We start from the raw sequence: 22,829 nt of genomic DNA on the forward strand, positions 1-22,829 counted from the left end.
GAGAATAGGTTGGAGAAGAGGCCATTGAATTTGGCACCGAGCGACTTGTTTGTGCTAACAAAGGAGTTTCTGTAGTCAGCTGGGGACTGGCTTAAAAGCACTCAAAGGATTTTGGATGTTCTGTAGGTCGACTGGGCTCCACTAAACATTTGGCAACAAATAAGCATTTCTCTCCAAGACATTGAGAAATACAGAGCAGTTCTGTTTATTTTCTTTAGAGACGGAGACACGCTGTTGTAGCCAAAGCAAAGTTTGGAGCCATTTTGGTTCCTGGTCCCTGGGCTTAGGTTTACTCTTTTGTTTAATAAGAGAATCAACAGTGTTTTTGACAATCAGTGGTTTCTCCAGCATCCTCACTAATATTATCTCCCTTCACAAAAGGCTCGGGCAGCCTAGGCTCTGGTAAACAATTCCTGAGAGTGCAGTCACTGTGGTCAGTCTGGCCCCCTCCACTCTCGCCATCTTCTAAACCCACGCTGTACACATTCTGGAAAAAGGGCTCTGTAAACTCAAGCTATTTGGTTTCTTCAGAGAACAAGTCATAATAAAAAGAGGTTTATAAAGGCGTCCTTTTCTCGCCAAGAAAGTTGAATGAATTCTTTTATCTCCTCATGATTCATTCCTAATTGCAAGAGTCTTATTTTTAGAGTGCATTTTGGAGGTTTTTGTTATTTAGTGGTAAAAACACAAAATGATGCACTCAGCATTCCAGATGACAGGCTGGAGAGGAGGAGGAGTTCTGTGGATGTGGCTCTCACCATGCGAGCAGCCCGTGGTCTTGGTCAGCCTGGGCCGCTGTAACAAAACGCCGTCAACTGGGGGTCTGAACCGCAGACATTACCTTCTCACAGTTCTGGAGACTGGAAGACTGAGGTCAGGCTGCCAGGCTGTTTTGGGCTCTTGGTGAGGGCACTCTTCCTGGTTATGTCCTTACCTGGTTTTTTTGAGTGGTGTATGGAGAAAGAAAGAGATCCTGGGTCTCTTCTGCATGCACTGATCCCATCATGAGGACCCCAGATCCTGGGTCTCCTCTGCTTTTTATAAGAGCATGCACTGATCCCTTCATGAGGACCCCAGATCCTGGGTCTCCTCTGCTTTCTATAGGGGCACGCACTGATCCCTTCATGAGGACCTCACCTTCATAACTTCATCTAACCCAAATTCTCTTCCAAAGGCTCCACTTTCAAATACCATCACATTGGGGGTTAGTGTGTCAGTATACGACTTTTGGGAGGACACAGTCATTTAGTTCATAGAACCTGTAATCAGTGAATACAATAATTGTTGGTGTCTGTAGCAGAAGAGGATTTTCTTGTTGCCTGACTGCTCTTGAGAACAGTCCTCCCGGAGAGAAGAGTGGAGTGCAGGAGGTGATGACATTTTCATTCCGTATGTGAAACAATAAATGCCTGATAGTGAGAGTTTTCAGAAGGATGAACAGACTGTTTGTAGGAATACTGAATTCTATGTGCCTGGTGTTGTCTATGCAGGGGCTGGGTAATTGTGGAAAAAATTTAGGAGCATTCAGAAGGGCCCAGAGAAGTGGCTCGTATCTGTAATCCCAGCACTTTTGGAGGCCAAAGTGGGAGGATTGCTTGAGGCCAGAAGTTTGAGACCAGTCTGGTCAACTTAATGAGACCTCATCTTTACTAAAACTTAACAAAATTAGGTGGGCATTGTGGTGTGCACCTGTAGTCCCAGCTGCTCAGGAGTCTGGGGTGAGGTGAGAGACTCTCTTGAGCCCGAGTTCAAGGCTGTAATGAGCTGTGATCATGCTACTGTACTCCAGCATGGGCAACAGAGCAAGACTCTGTTTAAAAAAAAAAAAAAAGTGTGTGTATATATATGGCAGTCAGAGCCCAGGTCCCCAGGTCCCCTTTCAGTGCTGAAGCTATGTGTTTGAAAATTTACTTGGGGGCCACGGCTGCATACACCCTCATCACAATTCTCAGTCCTCAGGAGGCAATGGTTTAGACTTAAACTTCCACATAAGCAGACTACTTTGGAGAAGGACAAAGGGAAGTTTTCCTTGGCTCCATAGGACACTGTCAAGGAATCAGGGGCAGGACTAGAATGAACAGTATGAGAAGTAAAGTACGCACACTCGTGCGTGAACATTATGGCAAACATGACAAACACGCAATGCTTTTGCAGTCTCCCAAGTTCCCTCCATGTAAAATCAAGTGTCACAAGCAAAGCAGAAGTCTTGTTAGTTCTTTTCAGTGACAATGTTGATGCCGTTCCTCCTGGTTTGCATTCCTTTCTTCCCACGCTCTCTCTACCCACAGAAATTCAACCAGTTTTCCGGTCCCAAATCAAATAGGACTTTCCCCATAAAATAATTCCCTGATTCATAAAATACAATGATGATAATACTTCTCTGATTCGTGCTTTCCATGTCTTTTGATCTATTCTGTTTAGCGCTCTTACAGCCTTTAGCTTATTCTTTACTCTAAAAATACCTTTTCTTACATACTAGCATCTAAATTTTTGAGGACAGACATTGTGTCTTTCTTAGACTTTTATATCCCTAAGACGTCAAATACTCTACCTTATGGCTAGTAAATCTCAGTAGATAGATATTAGGTGACTGGGTGAATGAGCGGAACATTCTAAATGGGGAGAAAATGCAAAGCCATCTTTGCTGCTGCAGGATTCTGCTCCCTTTTTCCTCAGATCTAACCTATGTGGTCTTTTATTTCAGACATTGGACTGGAAAGTGAGAGGCCCAAAACAGTATGAGAAGTAGAGAGCTGGCAAGTTTGTTGGGGACATATGTAACTCCATGAAATATCACTGTTTCAAGGATTAAGTTGTAAGTTTTACCCTTTTTAGATAAGGAAAACAGAGTGTGAGTGGGGTTAGAAAGAGGAAAAACAGCACGCCAAGCTGAATCACTCATCCTGAGAGGCATTCAAATACAGTTATGGAGAAGCGACTTTCCTTCACAAGGGTAAGCCCTCAACAGCAGCTGGTAAACCTCAGTCCACAGCACCGAGTGTGAGAAAGGGAAGATTTCAAACAACTTAAATACAAAGAAAACACTTTTTTAAAACATTAGTGATTCTTTTCCACATTTCCCTTTAGGCTCTATTCATAAGGAAAATATTCCGCTGCACCTCACAGCAATATATCTTATTCTTTTTTAATATGTAGCAACCGTCAGCCAACTCATAGCTGAAGCAGCGACATTGTGCAGCTCTTGGCCCTTGTTCTTAATATGTGTTCAGAGGGCTAATACTCTGTCAAGCAGGGAGGATGACAGCCAGAGCAAACAGTCACGGTCCTCACGGTGGAAAATAATGTTGCCAGGCAAGCCAAAATATAATGTTTTCTACGAATTTTCTTTCCAGCAAGTACCACTGAAAAACACCTTTCTAGCACAATAGTCATTGAATTCAATTATATATTTTTAGACACCACTAACCGTTCTTTGTTTTTTCTTCCATTTCTAGAAAATTCTGCACATCTGGAAAGAACAGCAATGAACAGGAACTTGTGCATTTGCGCTAGGCTCCTACTGGGCCTGCTTCGTTTAATTTCCTCCATTTTTATGACACTTTCCTATGCTGCTACTCCAGACATTCCATAAAACACCTCACCACGAACAAATTGTAAGGGAAGGAAATCTAAAGAAAGTCTGACTGAACTTCTGAGTGTCTCATCATCAGACTGACCAGGAAAAACTTCCAGGAGCATAGGTTCAGGCCCCTAATCCCACTTCTCTGCGGTCTCCTCTTGGTCTCTGTGTATAAGCTCTCCTGCCTTTTTGCACCTCTAATCCACTGTCAGACTAACTGTCCTACTCGTGTTTGCCTCTGAGAGGCTGCCCACTTCCTCATGTTCGGAGAAAGAACACAAAGCATCCTAACTTTGATTCAGTTTTCCATACTTCAGCCAGCAGTCTGCCATCAAGCATACTTTTTACTGGGCAAATGAAGTCATTGCTTTCAATATTTTTTCTTCTTTTTTTTCTTTTCTTTCTTTCTTTTTTTTTTTTTTTTCTTTTTTTGAGACAGAATCTCACTCTGCACCCAGGCTGGAGTGTAGTGGCGCAATCTTGGCTCGCTGCAACCTCCACCTCCCGGGTTCAAGCAATTCTCCTGCCTCAGCCTCCCAAGTGGCTGGGATTACAGGTGCCCACCACCATGCCCAGCTATTTTTTTTTTTTTTGTATTTTTAGTAGAGACGGGGTTTCGCCATGTTGACCAGGCTGGTTTTGAACTCCCGACATCGAATGATCCACCCGACTTGGCCTCCCAAAGTTCTAGGATAATAAGTGTGAGCCACGGCGCCCCACCAATATTTTTGTTTCTAATAAAACAAGAAATAGTAGTGCACTCCGTCTAGAGCAAGATAGTGTGGTGGAGACAGGGAGCAAGTGGGCAGGGGATAAACAGGTCAAGAACTGAGTTCACAATTGAGGCTCTAAGCTTGATAAGAAATAAGGCAAGTTTGAATGATCTGGGTCCCTGGGGAAGCATTTGTTTAGAAAAAGTTCAAAAGTAAATAAAAATACTATGCACCTAGTTTCTAGGTATTGATTTATCTAAAAGGGACCTGGCTTTCCCCTATTTACAACAGGTAAGTGCATTTCTCACAGTCCTAGAGGCTGGAAGGCTGAGGTCAGGCTGCCAGGCTGTTTGGGATCTAGGTGAGGGCCCTCTTCCTGGTTATGTCCTTCCCTGGTCTTTTTGAGTAGTGCATGGAGTCCGCACTTACTTACGATATGTAAGTGCATTTCAAAGCTTTGCCTGACATTTGGATGCAAGGTGGCAGAGGCTGTGGGGCTGCTGGGTGCCACGGCACGTGACAATACAGAAAACACAAAGCATCTGTAGGCACTGAAATCAAATTCCCACAGCTCTGTACTTTTTCAGGGGATGACTCTTGGCCTATTTTAAATATTCTGAAGTAGCTTTTTCCTTTCCTACACTTTCTCCCTGACAGAAGCACACTCCCTTAAAAAGAGAAGAATTATATCATATCTCTACGGAGATAAATACATCCCTTGGTTTAAAACAAAATCCTTTCTTCCTCATTTCCTTCATTTTCTTTCTCTCTTCTCTCCCTCCTTCTCCTCCTCTCCATCCCTTTCTTTTCTTCTTCTTCTTCTTTTTCTTTTTTTTTCCTGAGATGGAATCTTGCTCTGTCACCCAGGCTAGAGTGCAGTGGTATAATATTGGCTCACTGCAACCTCCACCTCCCAAGTTTGAGCCAATCTCCTGACTCAGCCTCCTGAGTAGCTGGGATTACAGGCGCCTGCCACCGTGCCCGGCTAATTTTTGTATTTTTCGTAGAGATGGAGTTTCACCATCTTGGCCAGGCTGGTCTCGAACTCCTGACGTCGCAATCCACCCGCCTCGGCCTCCTACAGTGCTGGGATTGCAGGCCTGAGCCACCGTGCCCGGCCTCCATCCCTTTCTTATTACTATTTTAGCTCAGCAGCCCTCAGGTGAGGGTGTCATCTGCGAGTGGGAGGCAGAGCTGAGTGAGGTGCATGGTGGAGGCACACTGCCAGCAGTTGTGGACCATGGGAACGATGTCTGGCAGGGTAGAGGTGGCAGGGGTGCAGTGTGGGCTGTTGGCAATTGGGAGAGGAAAGAAGGCATCCACAAAGGGTGTGACGGGGTGATGCCCCTGGAGGGTGCTGAGGGAGATGATGCCTTCGACAGGTGTTGAGTACCTTTATCGGTACTCTGGTGCGAGAATCACCAATATGGAAAAGGAGAAAACTGGGATGAACCTGTGAACGCTGGATTGGAAATGGAAATATCAGTGTGAATTTCAATAGGGAGATAAACAGATACTATAATTACATACAACAGAATTCATCTATTTCCTAGTCTGTCCTCTGAGAGTTGGAGAGAGGTGACATGCCAAGAGCAGCGAGCACATCTTTTACGTGGTCCGTAAATGCTATTCTCCACGGAGAGGACTCATGGCTCCTTGGAGAGCTCGCTGAATCCCGAGCTAGGGAACGGAAGCTACAGATGGGCCAGAAACACCTTTTTGTGTGGGAAGACAAGAAAATGGTCCCAAAATTATAAAACTGTTGAGAAAACATGCAATCCAGTTTTAAGGGACTCCCACTGGTCAAATCTGGGATCATTTGATTGTCAAATAAGTAATGACAGTAACCGATTATAACAAATTGAATTAAATGGGAATCCATGAGTCTATGCAGATATGAATGAATGAATTAGAGAGGTAAAATATTTTCCTTTTGTCTCTGATTTAAGCAATTCAGCAAAAACTAGCAAAAACTTCAAGGCATGTAAAACACGTGGGTGAAAGCTAGATGAGGTGCAAACTACTTGGATAGTCTCAAGGTACCTCTACACAAAATGCTTCCATATCCAAAGGTAAAGAGAATGTATTTACTATGAGGAAACCTGGAAGATATCAATTCCAAAGGTAGAAGGGAATATGTTTACTATGAGGAAACCTAGAAGATATGACCTTAATCAAGTGCTTATGTTTAATATCACCAGTAATGGGACAAAGTGAGTTTGTTTGCAACCTGATGGGACACAATGAGGAAAACATGGAATCACTGCTCTGATAATTCTGCTCAAAATGCTCAACTTGCATCTAGACATGAAGAAAAATCACATAAAACCTAAATTGGACGACACAGTACAGAATACCTAGCCTCTAATTTTCAAAAGTGTCAAGTTTACACACCAGTCAGGTAAAGAGGGAGAAGGCATGAATGCAGCCTGAGGGAAACTAAGCAGACATGACAACTGCACTAGCTCCATTTTCTACTGCTGTAAGAAACTCCCTGAGACTGAGTAATTCACAAAGAGAAAAGGTTGAATTGACTCACAGTTCTGCATGGCTGGGGAGGCCTCAGGAAACTTACAATCATGGCAGAGGGGGAAGGGGAAGCAGGTGCCTTCTTCACATGACAGCAGGAGAGAGAGAGTGAGCGAGGAACTGCCACACTTTTAAAACCTCAGATCTCATGAGAACTCCCTTCTGTCACAAGAACAGCATGAAGGAAACTGCCCCACGATCCAAACACCTCCTGCCAGGTCCCTCCCTTGACACGAAGGGATGACAACTTGAGATGAGATTTGGATGGGGACACAGCCAAACCATATCAACAACTAAATATTAATACAACTGGAGTCTTTCTATTGGAAAAATGGTGAAGCTTGAATCAACTGTACGGATTAGATGGTAGTAATATACCCATTTAACTTCCTGATTTTGATGGTTATATTATGGTTATGTAGAACAATGTCCTAATTTATTAGAAATTTATACTAACATATTTGGGAGGTGATGGGGCATAAGGTTGCAACTTAATTTAAAATGATGTTAAAAAGAAAGAACAAGCTCTGGTACTATTATTTTAAATTTTGTAAGTTTAAAATTATTTTAAAATAAAAATGTGAATGCATACACGAAGAAGTACAAACAAAATGGGAAACCTGAACAAGATCTGTGGGTTGTACAAATTTCATATCCTAGCTATGATAGTGTATTATTGTTTTGCAAAATGTTACTATTGAGGAAAATTAGTTAAAGGGTATATCAAAACTTCTGTATCATTTCATACAATTCCATGTGAATCTATAATTAGTTCAAAAAGATTTTAATTATGGAAAATAGTTTTACAATGTTAGATTTAGGGGAACTAGCATTTAATGAGCATAGCTTTTAATCGAATCATCATAACAGCTCTATGAGATTTCATATTATTTTATTCAATACACAGATTAAGAAAATAAAGTGAGAGAATTTAAGAAATATGCTTAACACTTGATTGTTATTAAGTAGAATGAATGGAATTAGATTAAAAGTGTCTGGGTTTATAGATAGAATAAAATATTGCAAAAAAAATTTAGATGAAAGAGTCCAAATATACCCAATTACCATTATTGATGAAACTAATAAATGCATGCTTTTTGGCAAATAAAGTAAATAGATCTAAATTTTTTTAAAAAATAATAGGTACTAAATTCTCTGTGCAGGCTATGAGGGCAAATAATTTTTATTACTAAGGTTCCACAAAACCTAAATTTCAATATGAACCTGAAAATAATATTTTCATAATTCATCTACAAAGAGACCCAACCTCTAAAAGTTCACAAGGAATGACTTTGGTATTTTCTTGGCAGAAATTGCAATTTTATAAATCAAACAGTTAGCAGTTGACATGAAAATGCTTAATAAAAATATTGGAACAGAAATAAGATGTGGGAATATATATATTGATTACCTAAGTAGGAGATTCTGTCCTCTAAAATTAGCTCACTTTTAGTGTTGGACACGTGTTATATGCTTGCTGAGGGAAAACAGATTCTTCTTTAAGAAAAGGGAACATTGGCCGGGCGCGGAGGCTCAGGCCTGTAATCCCAGCCCTTTGGGAGGCGGAGGTGGTGGATCACGAGGTCAGGAGATGGAGACCATCCTGGCTAACACGGTGAAACCCCGTCTCTACTAAAAATACAAAAAAATTAGCCGGGCGAGGTGGCGGTGCCTGTGGTCCCAGCTACTCGGGAGGCTGAGGCGGGAGAATGGCGTGAACCCGGGAGGCGGAGCTTGCAGTGAGCCAAGATGGCGCCGCTCACTCCAGCCTGGGTGACAGAGCGAGACTCCGTCTCAAATAAAATAAAAAAAAAAGAAAAAAAGAAAAAGAAAAGAGAACATCATCAGGCAGATTAAGTTATTGCTGGTTATCTGCTCTCTGCAAAAAATAAATAAATAAATAAATAAATAAAATAAAATAAATAAATAAATAAATAAATAAATAAATAAAGGCTCCTATTCTAACACCACAACTCCAGATGCAGCATGTGCTGAAGGAAATGCAGAGTACGTGGTAGGTGAGAGTTTCCGGGAAGGAGGACGCGGGAGCAGGGGCTGAGACCGATTCCCCTTCGGCGATAGTGAGCAGTCTGGTTTGCTTGTTTGAGACGCCCAGGCGGGAGAGCCGTGGCGCGATCTCGGGTCCCTGCAACCGCCGCCTCCCGAGTTCAAGTGATTCTCGCGCCTCAGCCTCCCGAAGAGCTGGGACTGCAGGCGCGCGCCAGGACGCCCCGCTAAGATTTTTGTATTTTTGGTAGAGACAGTTTCACCATGTTGGCCAGGCTGGTCTGGAACTCCTGATCTCAAGTGATCCGCCCGCCTCAGCCTCCCAAAGTGCTGGGATTACAGGCGTGAGCCGCCGCGCCTGGCCAATAAACAGTGTCTTAAAAATGTAAATTCAAAATCACAGGGAACAGATTTCCGACTTCTCTATGGCCACAGTAAAGAAAACAACGAAGACGGAAAAGCTCAAGAATGCAATCAGCTTTCCCAATCCACCCTGACATACGGTGTAAAATATTACTCACTGAAGCTCTGCTTTCAACAAAAAGAATGACCGTCAGGACGGCTAATATTTACGGGCTCCCTGTAGTTGTCTAGAGTTACCAACTGGCAAGTGGCTGCCGGGAGGTGAATGCAGAGTAGCTTGGCCCTAAAGACCATGTTCTCGGTAATTAATTAGTCCTGGTGAGCAGTTCAGTACAGCTTTGAAATGTATTTACAAACTTCAGAAGTTATAACAGATTTTTGGAAAGGACACTATTATTTAAACTGAAAATGTAAACGGATCTTGCTGGAAATCTGAAAAGACAGTTTGAATATATTTACACTGACATTTAAAAAATATCTTCATGTGCTTTGCAGGCTACATCTCAAGGACTTGTTTAAATCTTTTGGGAATTATAGTTCCAATTTCCATATTTTTCTACCAAGTGGAAGGATATAGCTGGCTGTTCTCATATTAATATCCAGACCTCCTAAAAGCATGATTAACTGAGAGATTTAAACCAATGTCCTTTTTCTACTCTTTTAAGACACAAAAAATACTTAAAAGAACTGTATTTAGTGTCTACTAGAATTACTATCTAGTGCATTTAAATAATGCACATTTAAATGAATAATATATAATTTAGATCAGAATTTTTTTAAAGTTAAATGTGATTAAATACATTTCCTCCTAATCTTCAATTATTATTGGTGCTGATTTTCTCATTCTTGAGTAAAGCCAGCTCACACCAAATCATTAGTGGGTTATCCATGATTTTATGGTACTTGTCACTGGCTCCTCCTTTGGGAATTAAGGTACCTTATTCAAGTATCAAAAATTTTACAACCCTTTCTCTCTATCTTCTGTAGACTTATTATCCCTCTATTAAGAGAGACATAATTAATTTCTCTTAGAAACTATCAGTACAAAGTCATAACTTATATTCCAAGTTCTAAGCTTTCTCTCTGCTTTGTCTAATTCTTATGTTCTAAGAAAAATTATGCAGCTGAGCAATATAATGGTCTGAAAAAAACTGATAATGTTTTAAAAAATTTTATGCAAATGTTATTTGCACAAGAATTTTAAAGTTTTCTTCTTAGTACTGTCCCCAATCAGATATTCCACAAATTGATTTCACCTTCCTCTCTTATTTAAGTGTAAAAATGTCTTAATAAATTGAAGTATTTTAAGACACCGTGAGAGTCTCTTTAAAACTGTTGTGTTCAAGAAAAGAGTGAGTTGGGTGTGGTGGCTCATGCCTGGTATCCCAGCACTTTGCAGGCTGAGGCAGGCGGATCACTTGAGGTCAGGAGTTCAAGACCAGCCTGACCATCTCTGCTAAAAATACACAAAATTAGCCGGGCATGGTGGTGGACATCCGTAATCCCAGCTACTCGGGAGGCAGAGGCAGGATAGTTATTGAACCCAGGAGGCAGAGGTTGCAGTGAGCGGAGATGGCACCATTGCACTGCAGCCTGGGCGACAGAGTGAGACTCTGTCTCAAAATAAATAAATAAATAATTTTAAAAAGTGAAGGTAGGGTACTTAGGAAAAAAACTTAGAGATGCTGCTAGACTACTCAATAGATATTATTGTACAATTATTGGAAACTAATTCTCAGACTGACAAGTGCTGACTATATTCTGCCCCCAACAGATCCGGTTGCAGGGAGACTCTTGACCAGCTGACAACGTAGCTTGCAAGTTTTCTGCACAGTGCTCCATTTTAGTCCCGCCTCCAGGAGGTGCCGGGTCTTTAGCAATGAAATTATTCAAAAGGATGTCTGAAATGATTCGTTCTTTTCCCCTTTCCTTTGCTTTTGAGGCCCCTTTTCTTACAGAGAATTTAGAAAAGTTAGATTGGGATTCAGGTCCTATGACACAAGGGCGTGGGCTCTTCAGTTCTGGTTTAGGCCTTACCAGAAAGGACAAGTACAACGCTTGAGGCTTTCACAGCTAATCAGTTCAACCAACATTTGGTGACCAGATAGGATTTGGGGGCAGAAGCACAACCAGGAACAAACAGTTTTATTTGTTAGAGTATAGCCTGCATCCCATCCTTTGGAACTTAAGAATAACCAACGGCTAAGTGGGGAGGTGAGTTAGGTACGGCTGAGGCAAGGGAACGGCATCCAGAGAAGTTAGGAGGGTGTGACTCCAAATCTGGGCCATAGTGGACGGTTTTCCATATTCAGTATCATTAGTTGTTTTAATAACAATTGTCATGACTAATGAAAATCCCTCACTGGGGAAATCCTGAAATGTGTCTTACGACCTTATTTCCCTAGATTTTAGATTGGGAGACCAGGAAGACAAGAGGCCAATATTACTCTGAGCAATTGTCATCCACAGGGAAATGGATAGATGAAGGTGATAGGGAGCTGATTCTGGGCTCCTCGACACCAGCAAGTAAAAATAACCCTTCCCCGCATAATGTAAGTCTCTTCTGTTGATAAAGAGTGTGTCAGGGAATTTTGCATTTGATACTTATGAAACTTTGCAGAAAAACAAAATACTTGTGCACATGAAAAGAAAAGTATTTACATCTTATAAATTTCTATTTTAATTTTTGCTAGTATTGATGTTTGTATATTGTATACTTTAATGTGTTGAAACATACATTTTCATTTTATGGTAATATTTATGCTTCCATGTACTAACAGAATTGATAATTATATATAGGATTTTATTGTAAATATTACTTTATTATAATATTAATCATGTAGTCTAATTCTGGCCAACAATGTTGCACTTGACCAGGTTGCTCTGAAGTTGAAATGACCCAGTTCATAGTGCTATAAGTTTAGGCAGCATTGTGTATTACTGAAATTTATTTTTGAAGTCTTAATTGCAAAATGTAACAAAAACAAAATTGTTTTTACTTGTGTTTCTGTACATTTTTTTTCAGCATATGGCTTGTGATTTCTATTTCCTTATAGGTGAGTTTTTAATTTATAAGGATCATTTGCTCAGCAGGAGAAGGCCTGTAACTTTGTATATTTGTGTGCACGTGTGTGTTTGAGATCAAACTTTTATCAGGTATATTGTTATATATCTTGTCATTTGTGTGTGTCATCACTGTCATTTATAAACATTATTTTAATTTTAATATATATAAATATTCATTGGCTGTTTTTCTTTGATGATACATGTTCTTAGTATTGCACTTGTTCCCCTACCAACACAGGCTTTATTTAAACAGAATTGCCTACAGCTCCATGGTGCCTTAAGAAAGTAGTCATATAGCAAAAGTAAACTGAAGTAACTGATTGCCCCACCATAGTTGCAAAAACTCCTCATGTCTTTAGCTGTAATTTACCATTTTTAAGGGAGTATTTTGTCAGCTGAAAATGAGTTATTTAACCCAAAATGTATATCCCTAGCAATGTACACATCTCCATTTGTGTCTACTAATATGTCTGGTAATTATTTTATTTTTGCTTCCATTATCTTTCCAAATTTATATGGCAATATATTATTTTAATAATTCTTTTTATAGTGGGATCATTTCAATTGTGTAGACATTTAAACACACAATTTTTAGTCTGAGAATTCATCATTTTTTATTATTATCTAAACATTTAAGATTCTAAGTATGAACTAAATCTATACAGTGACTCTATACTGTCTTAACTGGGACCATTATCCACTAGAACTTATCCACCAGACCTATCTATTGATCTGCCTATCGATCTATTTATCTATCTAATCATCTATCTGTCCTAACCCTGGTGTAAATTTTTAGCACCGAGATCAGTTTTTCACAAGTCCCTGATCTTTAAAAGCCCATGCATTCGCTTGTTTTAGGTCATGTGAGGTGATTATTTCAGAGCTGATTCCTAGATTACAACCAATCTATTGAATTTGTTTCTGTGGTGGAGCTGCAGGTATTTGAATGTATAACAAATTCTCCAGTTGATTCTTATACACACTAAATGTGAAAACTAGAGCTCTAGGAGTTTTCCTTTTCTAGGCTCATCTAAGTACGATCAAATATAATGTAAGTTTTATTACCGAAATTAGAGAACATTTAAAAATAACCAATATTTAAGGATGAAATATAAATTATTTTTTCCACATGAATCATGAAATTATTAAATATCTCTCCAAGAGATTTTAAATAAAGAAAATTAGTTCCTTCACCTGTAAAAATATACAAGGGACCATTTTCTAGACATGTGTTACTTGAATTTCTTTAAATTACTCTCTTCTGAATGAATAAAATTTACCGTCTATTGATTGGCGAACATTTACCGTTCTATTAAAGTGTAACAGACATACATGGAAAAACTGTCCAAAGCCTAAGAGTACAGTTTCGTAAATTTTTACGAATTGAGCACCCCCACGCAACCAGCACACATATCAAGGAAGAGAACGCTGTCAGAACCCATCCCTCCTGCCAGTCACTGCCATCTCTCCAGGGAGCATTTCTCCTATTCTGATTTGTAATACCACAAACCTGTGGTTAGCCTAAACTACAGATTTGCTTAGGCTAACTTTGAACTTCATACACTTACAAGCCCCTCCTTTTCTGGCTTATTGTCCCCCAGCTTTATGTTCCTGAGACCCAGCCATGCTGCTGTCTCTTAGTACTTTATTCTCATTGCTGTATGATATTCCATTTTATGAATATTCCATACCTTACCAAAGATAGAAATGCCTGGATCATAGATGACCCAGCTAGGAGTATGAGGATGCTGGATGCTGACAGTGTTTAACAACCAGCTGTCTGAGAAGAAAGAAGAAAAAGCACTCTGATTTACAGCACTTGCCAGTTTCTGAGGTGCAAATCTTTTCACCTTTGCCAATTTCAAGCAGCCAGTGGTGCATCTCACAAGCTGGTTAGCCGGCCCAGCACCCCTTTGGCAGATAGTACCAAGCAGATTTCCCGAGAGGCTTCAGCCCCACCGGCAGTGTGGGACTATTCTAGTTGCTCCACATACTTAAAGAGGATTTGTACTGCTGTGGGTTAGCTTGCTTCAAGCAGTTCTGGTACAGATGAAGTGGAATTGATTGTGATTTTTAATTGGCATTCCCTTGTTGGCTAATGACATTAGTCAGCATATTTATATTAGCAGCATATTTTAATATATTCATTGGCTATTTAAATATTCATTATGTGGAGTGCCTGTTAAGTCTACTATCCATGTTTTCTAAGTTGTCTGACTTTTATTTTGGTGTGAATTTTTAAAATGTAACATAAATAAGTTTCTCTCTTATTCATCATAACTCTTACACAACTGGGTATCTGTTATGGAATCTCAGAGTATCAGGCCTAGACTTCGTGTTACTAATAGAGCCCACTAAATCTTTTCAGCAGCAACTTCCCTGATCTTTAAAAGCACAGATTAGAGCTTCACCCTCCACTTAGAGTGGAGAAAGGTTTTTACCTTCTAACGACTTCTTTGTGAAGTTAGAATAAAAACATTCCCTGTGCCATCTGCCAGGCCTTTGCCTGATTTGTGCCTCTGTCTGTCTCCATCACTTCGTTCTGGCTCTTGTCCTGAGGACCTGCTGAGCTCACTGTGCCCTTGCTCTGACTCATTTCCATACCTGGAATAATCTCCCCTCGGTTTGCACATGACTCTGCTTCTCTTCATTCGGTCTTCAGAGAAGCCTTTCCTGATCACCCCTCTCTTAGAAGCTCTCTATCCAACTACAGAGGTTTAATCACACCATAGCAATTACTAACATGAGAAATGGCCATATTTATTTGTTTACATCTCTATTTTCTGTCTCCCACCTTTTAAATATATGATGCAAGAAAGATACTTAATCTGTCATTTCATTCCTGCGTCTAATACTTAAAACACGGCCAGGTACATAATTAGAATTATTGAATGAATAAATTAAATATTTATTTGAAAAAATTGGTTTCTTCACAAACTTCAGCTCCTAGAGCATTGCACACAGTTGCAAACATCATTTATCCACTTGGTCATATCTTCTTTACAAAAGATTTTCCTGCACTTTACAAAAGTGTGATTTTTCTTACTTTCTAAAAAGTTTTGGCTGGGCACAGTGGCTCACGCCTGTAATCCCAGCACTTCGGGAGGCCGAGGCGGGTGGATCACGAGGTCAGGAGATTGAGACCATCCTGGCTAACATGGTGAAATCCCATCTCTACTAAAAAGGCAAAAAAGTAGCCAGGCATGGTGCTGCATGCCTATAGTCCCAGCTATTCCGGAGGCTGAGGCATGAGAGTCCCTTGAACCTGGGAGGTAGAGGTTGCAGTGAGCTGAGATTGCACGACTACACTCCAGCCTGGGTGACTGAGTGAGACTCTGTCTCAAAAAAAAAAAAAAAAAAAAAAAAAAGTTTTATTTTCTTGTGGTAAGAACACTTAACATAAGTAAGTTCTACCCTGTTAACAAATTTTAAGTGTATAATATGTTATTGTTGATTATAAAGACAGTGTTGTGTAGCCGATCTCTGAAGCTTATTCATCTAGCTTAACTGATTAGTAACTCTATTTTCCCTTTCCCCAGCCCAGACAACCACCATTCCACTGTTTGATCCTATAAATTTGACTGTTTGAGATACCTCACGTAGTTGGAACTCTGCAGTATTCATCTTCCTGTGACTGGCTTATTCCATGTAACACAATGTCCTCAAAGTTCATTCATGTTGTGACATGTTGCAGAATTTACTACTTTGGAAAGGCTGACTGCCATTCCACTGTATGTGTACACCACATTTTCCCTATCTGTTCATTTACACATGGACCTTTAGGTGTTTGTACATCTTGGTTATTAACAGTGCTGCAAGAAACATGGAGTGTCAATATCTCTTCGGATCCTGATTTCAATTCTGGTAGCAAAAACAAAATAAACAAATGGTACTATATCAAACTAAAAAGCTTATGCTTAGTAAAGGAAATAATCGGCAGAGTGAAAAGACAACCAACGGAATGGGAAAAAATATTTGAAACACATATTTCAGATAAGGGGTCATCTCCAATATTTATAAGGCTGTCCTACAAGGCAATAGAAAAAGAAAAAGAAAAAGAAAAAGAAAAAAAAACCCGAATGACCTGATTACAAACTGGATTAAGTACTTGAACAGACATTTTTTCAATGAAGACATACAAATGACCATCAGGCATATGAAAAAATGCCCCATGTCCATAGTCATCAAAGAACTACAAATCAAAACAACAGTGATTTAAAAAAAAAGACAAGTGTTAATGCAGATATGGAGAAATTAGAATCTTTGCACACTGTTGACGGGAATGCAATATAGTGTAATGCTGTGGAAAACAGTATGGAGGTTTCTCAAGTAAAAACACAACTACCATGTGATCCAGCAATCCCACTTCTGGGTAATTATCCAAAAGAATTGAAATCTTCCCTATTTTTTTTCACTATTATAAACAGCATATTTTTTCTTTGATGATTAAAGCTGATTCAGATCCTTTTATTCTAACCAGATTCTACTTGGAATGCATAGTTTCAACTGTTGGACCTGAGGCAAAAGTGAAGAAGAGAACAGGATGTAAGTAAGGCAAGGTCAAATAGATACATGTCCTATGTGGCAAATACAGTTCTAGGTGCCAGGAATGCCACAATGGATGCAGTAGGTAGATTTTTGGGAAACACAAAATTGAGAACCAGGACCATCTTTATAAGACAGAGAATTGCAAATCAAATAAAAGCAAACACGAGACTACACTTGTGAGGGGTAATAACAAAAGTGGCAAGAAAAGTGAGGGATCAGGGAAATTGCACAGCAAATCCAGAAAAATTATTGAGAAGAGCCTTCTTTTATGCTGGGGTTTCTTCCGAAGTTATGTGCAAAATCCTGAGGCTACTGCTGTGGCATCTGAACCTAGCCTGTGATATATTTCCAGTGTTACCCCACCCCATCTGTTGGCAGAGGGAGATCTGGTCCTCTTGCAGCAGTGGTGGAGAAAGAATTCCGTCAAGTTTGGGGGGATTTATTGCTGGATCCTGGTTCCTCGGGTTGTCTCTTCAGAACCGTGCAATTTTGCAAGTCCTTCAACCAGTCGTGTCATAGCAAGACTTCAATTCGCTCAGATGACAGATTTGTCTCCAGTGAGATGCTGGGTGTAACGTGGTTAGGCTGAAAGAGATTAATGCAAAATAAAAGATGAGTTAATTGTAAAGCTGAGAGAAATTTGAGTTGGAATGTAGTTGGGTTGCTGATGATTGCTGTGCCAATTTCTGTTTGGTAGATGAAGCAGTAATTTTGGCATAGAAGCCAGGCTTGACCTTTGGTATTGAAGCATTCTCGGGGATTCTCTCATCAGGTGGAAGACGGCTTTTCTTCTAATTTTACCTGTGAGAAAGTGGTCAGCATACATTATTCAGTTCTTGACTGGGAGATTATACATACATAAGCTGTATGCCCACATGACTCAACCTTTGCAAGTCATATTGAAAAGAAATACAACTATGACTGCAGAAGCTTTGAGGTGTTCCCATTGCTTTTAAAAATCCAGCCTAGGCATTTTACTCTGCTCCTCACACAGGAAATTTACCATACATGCTGTTTAGGTACAGTTTCCTCTTTCTGTAGTTATACATTCGTGAAAGCCACCAATACGCCAAATAAATAAAAATGTTTCTGTCTGTTGATGTCATTCTCCTCCTTTCTTCTACTTCCTCCTACCTCTGTCTCCACCCTCACTAAACACACTCTCATGCACAATGTCCACCCCATGCTACTGACCTGAGCCCTCTAGCCTAGCTTGCTGCACCATTCCTGTGCCCTGGTGCAGCTATTAGACAAGCACAGCCTCACAGGGGGCCTGCTTACTTAGATCTGGGGCTGCAGCTGAGAGGCCTATAGATGACTTTTCAAACAAGAATCTCTGGGATTCAGGGAAGGAAAGCTGGGAATGTTTGCATAATTTGTTTTTCCTCTTACATTGCCATTGTGAAGATAACAATGTGCAGATAGTTTTGAGAATCAGAGGACGAAGCCATAAAGAGGAGAGTTTGTAAACTGGTTCAACCATTGTGGAAAACAGTGTGGCGATTCCTCAAGGATCTAGAACTAGAAGTACCATATGACCCAGTCATCCTGTTACTGGGTATATACCCAAAGGATTATAAATCATGCTGCTATAAAGACACATGCACATGTATGTTTATTGCAGCACTATTCACAATAGCAAAGACTTGGAATCAACCCAAATGTCCATCAGTGACAGACTGGATTAAGAAAATGTGGCACATATACACCATAGAATACTATGCAGCCATAAAAAAGGATGAGTTTGTGTCCTTTGTAGGGACACAGATGCAGCTGGAAACCATCATTCTCAGCAAACTATCGCAAGAACAGAAAACCAAACACTGCATGTTCTCACTCATAGGTGGGAACTGAACAATGAGATCACTTGAACTCGGGAAGGGGAACATCACATACTGGGGCCTATTATGGTGAGGGGGGAAGGGGAAGGGATTGCACTGGGAGTTATACCTGATGTAAATGACGAGTTGATGGGTGCTGATGAGTTGATGGGTGCAGCACACCAACAGGGCACAAGTATACATATGTAAAAAACCTGCACGTTATGCATATGTACCCTAGAACTTAAAGTATAATAATAAAAAAAAAGTTCCAAATTTAAAAAAAATAAAATAAAATTCAAAATGAAAAAAAAAAAAGAGTTTTCTTGGTAGATGTGTACTGTACTATTATAAAATTTTGCAATGAGCAATGGAATAGCTTAGTTTGTTTGTTCATTAGTTATATACTGCCAGAAGTTTTATTCAAAAGTTCACTTTAAATGTTTAGTATTCATCTGATAAGAAGAGGTAAAATGATGATACACGAACTTTAGTTTGAAAGTTACTGAAGGTAACATCTCGAAACCAGGAGATAAACTGAGTGTTGGAGTAAGATATTATATAACCTGAAAAACTATCACTCTGGATTATTTCTGAAGTTATGGTTTGAAGGAGGCCATCTTTGAAAAGGTATCCGCATTCACAGAAAGAATCTCACAGAACTGGGATAGGGATTGATCCATGAGGAAATGTAAAAATAAATATGATCAGACAGAGAGGGAGAAAGAGACAAGAAATAAAGATGAAGTTCAAATGGATTCTAGATTCCTAATTCAGCTCTTAATAGTGGCTTATAATGTGATCATTAAGGGAAAAAGGGTAGGAAAAACTATTTGGACAAATGAAACTTTACAGAGCATAATCTTGTTGAAAGCAATTTGGTTGAAAGCAAGTTGGTTGGCAGGTTACTTTGGTAGAAATGATGATGGATTCTCAATGAAAATACCTAGACACTAGTTTTTTTTTTTTTTTTTTTTTTTTTTTTTTTTTTTTTTTTTTAAATCCAACCATCTTTGGTGCACCATGGGGACACTTTGCAGAACTTCATACGTGATTATCTATTTTTTCCCCAATTTTGGGGTATTTTTCTACTTTTTTCATTTTGATATCTAATATGGTTTCAGATTTACTCAGTTGTGTTTAACCAATAATTCCTCATTGTTTTGCTACCTTTTTGTTTTTACATTAATAATTCAAATTAAAATGATTTCCAGACTACTCTGCTTACCGTAAGAGGATGTTGGAATAAAACATTTGGGAAATTGCCTAAATAAACTATGGTAGGTTAGAAAATATGATCCTATTTTGGCTGACATAAATATTTGTATAATAAATAATAAACTAACTTTATATTTTAGAAATAGATTGTATGGATAATAAAAAGGTTAATGGATGATTTGGATGAGTAAAATTTTATTGTTTTATTCTAGAGATGGGGTCTCACTCTGTGACCAAGGCTGAAGTGCCACTAGTGGCACAGTCATAGCTCAATGCAGCCTCAAACTGATGGGCTGAAGTGATCCTCCCAGCTCAGCCTCCTGAGTAACTGGGACTACCAGTGCACACACTAAGCTTGGCTAATTTTTATTTTTATTTTTGTAGAGAGGGGGTCTCACTTTTTTTCCCAGGCAGATCTGGTACTCCTAGCTTTAGGCATGCCTCCCACTTTGGCCTCCTAAAGTGTTAGGATTGCAAGCGTGAGCCACCATGCCTGGCAAGTCCCATGATTTTTTATGCTCTCATTTTTTTCTAATTTTATTTTTCTATTAAAAAATACATTTGACTTTTAATATGAAAAATAGAAAGCAAAACAAATCATAAATTCCATTATTACTTTAAGAGATAAAATTTTGAAGAATGAGATTTTTGTACTTTAATAATATTAATTTTAAAAGAATCATGCCTATTCTTTTATTTGGCTGTGTTTCCACTTTGTACAAGGAGATAACATAAAATAGCTTTTTAAAAACACTTATCCACCTTTGGTAGAGTTTGGGGTAATTCTAATGCTTCCCTATTGAAAATGTGAAAGAGTAGGCATAATTAGACAAGAATGAATTAGAAATGCTGGTAAAGTATAGAGAAATAAACAGGTGATGTGGGAATAATTGACAGATAATTGGCATTAAAAATTAGACAATCTGGCCAGGTGCGGTGGCTCACACCTGCAATCCCAAGACTTTGGGAAGCTGAGGTGGGCAGATAAGCTGAGGTCAAGAGTTCGAGACCAGCCTGGCCAACATGGCAAAACCCCATCTCTACTAAAAAAATGTAAAAATTAGTCAGGCATGGTGGCATGCACCTGTAATCCCAGCTACAGGTGCAATCCCTATAGCTGATTGGAGTTGCACAATATACAACCAAAGAATGTGGAGTTGCACAATATACAACAAAAGAATACTTTAATAATAATAATAATAATAATAGGTTGAATAGCAGGTTTCAGCTGAACTATGTTCAGTCAAATTTAAACAATTTTTTTTCTACCATGTGTCTTGAATTGTATCATTTATTAGGCAACCCAGGGCTACTAGAAATTATGGCTAACCTGAAGAAAGAATCTTGCAGAATCTGATAGAGGCAATTGAATATGGAAAATATGGAATACTTGGGCATGAGAATTTGATGGGGGACATATTGAGAAACACATAGGTGAATTTAAAGGAGTCTTCTAGATGTGTGCTGTAGGTTGAGGGAGAAGGCTTGTGACTTCTGCGACCATGAGTCTACAATTCTGCTAATGCAAGAATGTGTAGGTGAGGAAGTCTTGGTGGATTTTAATTTTTCTTTGGGAAAATAGAATCTCCAAATACCTTCACTGATACTTGTTCACTCATGTAAAATGTGCCATGTATAAGAGTATTCACTCCAGGAGGGTCAAAATATACACATAGATTGGTATAAATATTACACATTTTCATTGATAATTGAATAGTTAGATAATATCCCAAACCATATAAAGGACTACTGTGTGGCAGTTGAATGAAAAGATCTGAATATATTAACATGGATATATTTTTATGATACTATGAGAAAATAATTTTCCAAAAATTTTTATATCACATGACCACATTTATACTAAACATTGTATATGTTCTAACTTTTTATACATTTATGTATCTCTGTAAATGCAGAGAAAAACGTTCAAAAGTAACAAAGCACATTGTTTTTATTCCCGAGAATGAAATGAGAATAGGTGACTACAGTGGGCGATCTGTACTTTCACCCAAAATACATTAGCATCCTGTGCATTTGTTACGTGAAAATATATTCCCATGTTAGTAGCAGGTGTGGCAAATGTGAAAAGCTTGAGTAACTCAAAGAAGTAAATAAAGAACTAAATGGAAGAGCATCTAAAATTTAACTTAAAGTAGCTAACATTTAAACGAGTCTTCAAGTGTTTCCTCCTCAGAAAGATATTTTTCCTCCACATGGAGGAAAGAAGAGGGCAAGTGAAAAGATAAAAATGATTGAAGATCTACATATTCAGGAGTTGCTTATACTTGTAAAGATTTGCTTTTCGTAAGAGTAGAGCCAGGAATTGTATCCCTAAAACTATTTGGGTCAGGTCTGGATAAATATTATTGTGTTTTCAATACAAGTTTAAAAAATTAGAATTTTTAATAAGGAAAATCATTCTCAGAAGTATTTTCTTCATATAACTTTTCCCTAGAAAGTGTTAAGTGATAACCGAAGGTAATAAATTATGACATAATAGTTAGCTAGTTGGAGTTTTATTTCAAAGGTATTTAAGTATCTCAGGTTGACAAAGGCTTGCCTACGTATGCGAGATGGATTAGGCAATTACACACAATAAATCAGGGTGAAAACCCTGTTACGAAGCAAACATAGGGGTGAGGGCTGTTTCTGTGTCTAAGATTGATTGCTTAAATTAGTTAAACTTACTGTCTTCTTAATTTTGCTGGAACACGAGTGACCAAACACTTTTCCTCCTGGGTCAGTATCTTGCATATACAAGGTTCTCAATGAATATTTTGAATATTTGTCATAAAAAATAAAATTTAAATGTAAGGATACTTTCAAAGCACTATGTATTCATTGAAAACTCTGTTGTTTTGTCTACTTTATACTATTTTGGTTTTAGTTTAGTGCTCTATAATATTTAATTACTCTTTCAAAAGCTAGAAAATAAGTTATTAATAAATTATGCAACATGTTAATTTTTGAATCAGATGAAAGCAG

The sequence above is a fragment of the Chlorocebus sabaeus genome, chromosome 7 (genome assembly GCF_047675955.1).
Source record: "Chlorocebus sabaeus isolate Y175 chromosome 7, mChlSab1.0.hap1, whole genome shotgun sequence".
Classification (NCBI taxonomy): domain Eukaryota; kingdom Metazoa; phylum Chordata; class Mammalia; order Primates; family Cercopithecidae; genus Chlorocebus; species Chlorocebus sabaeus.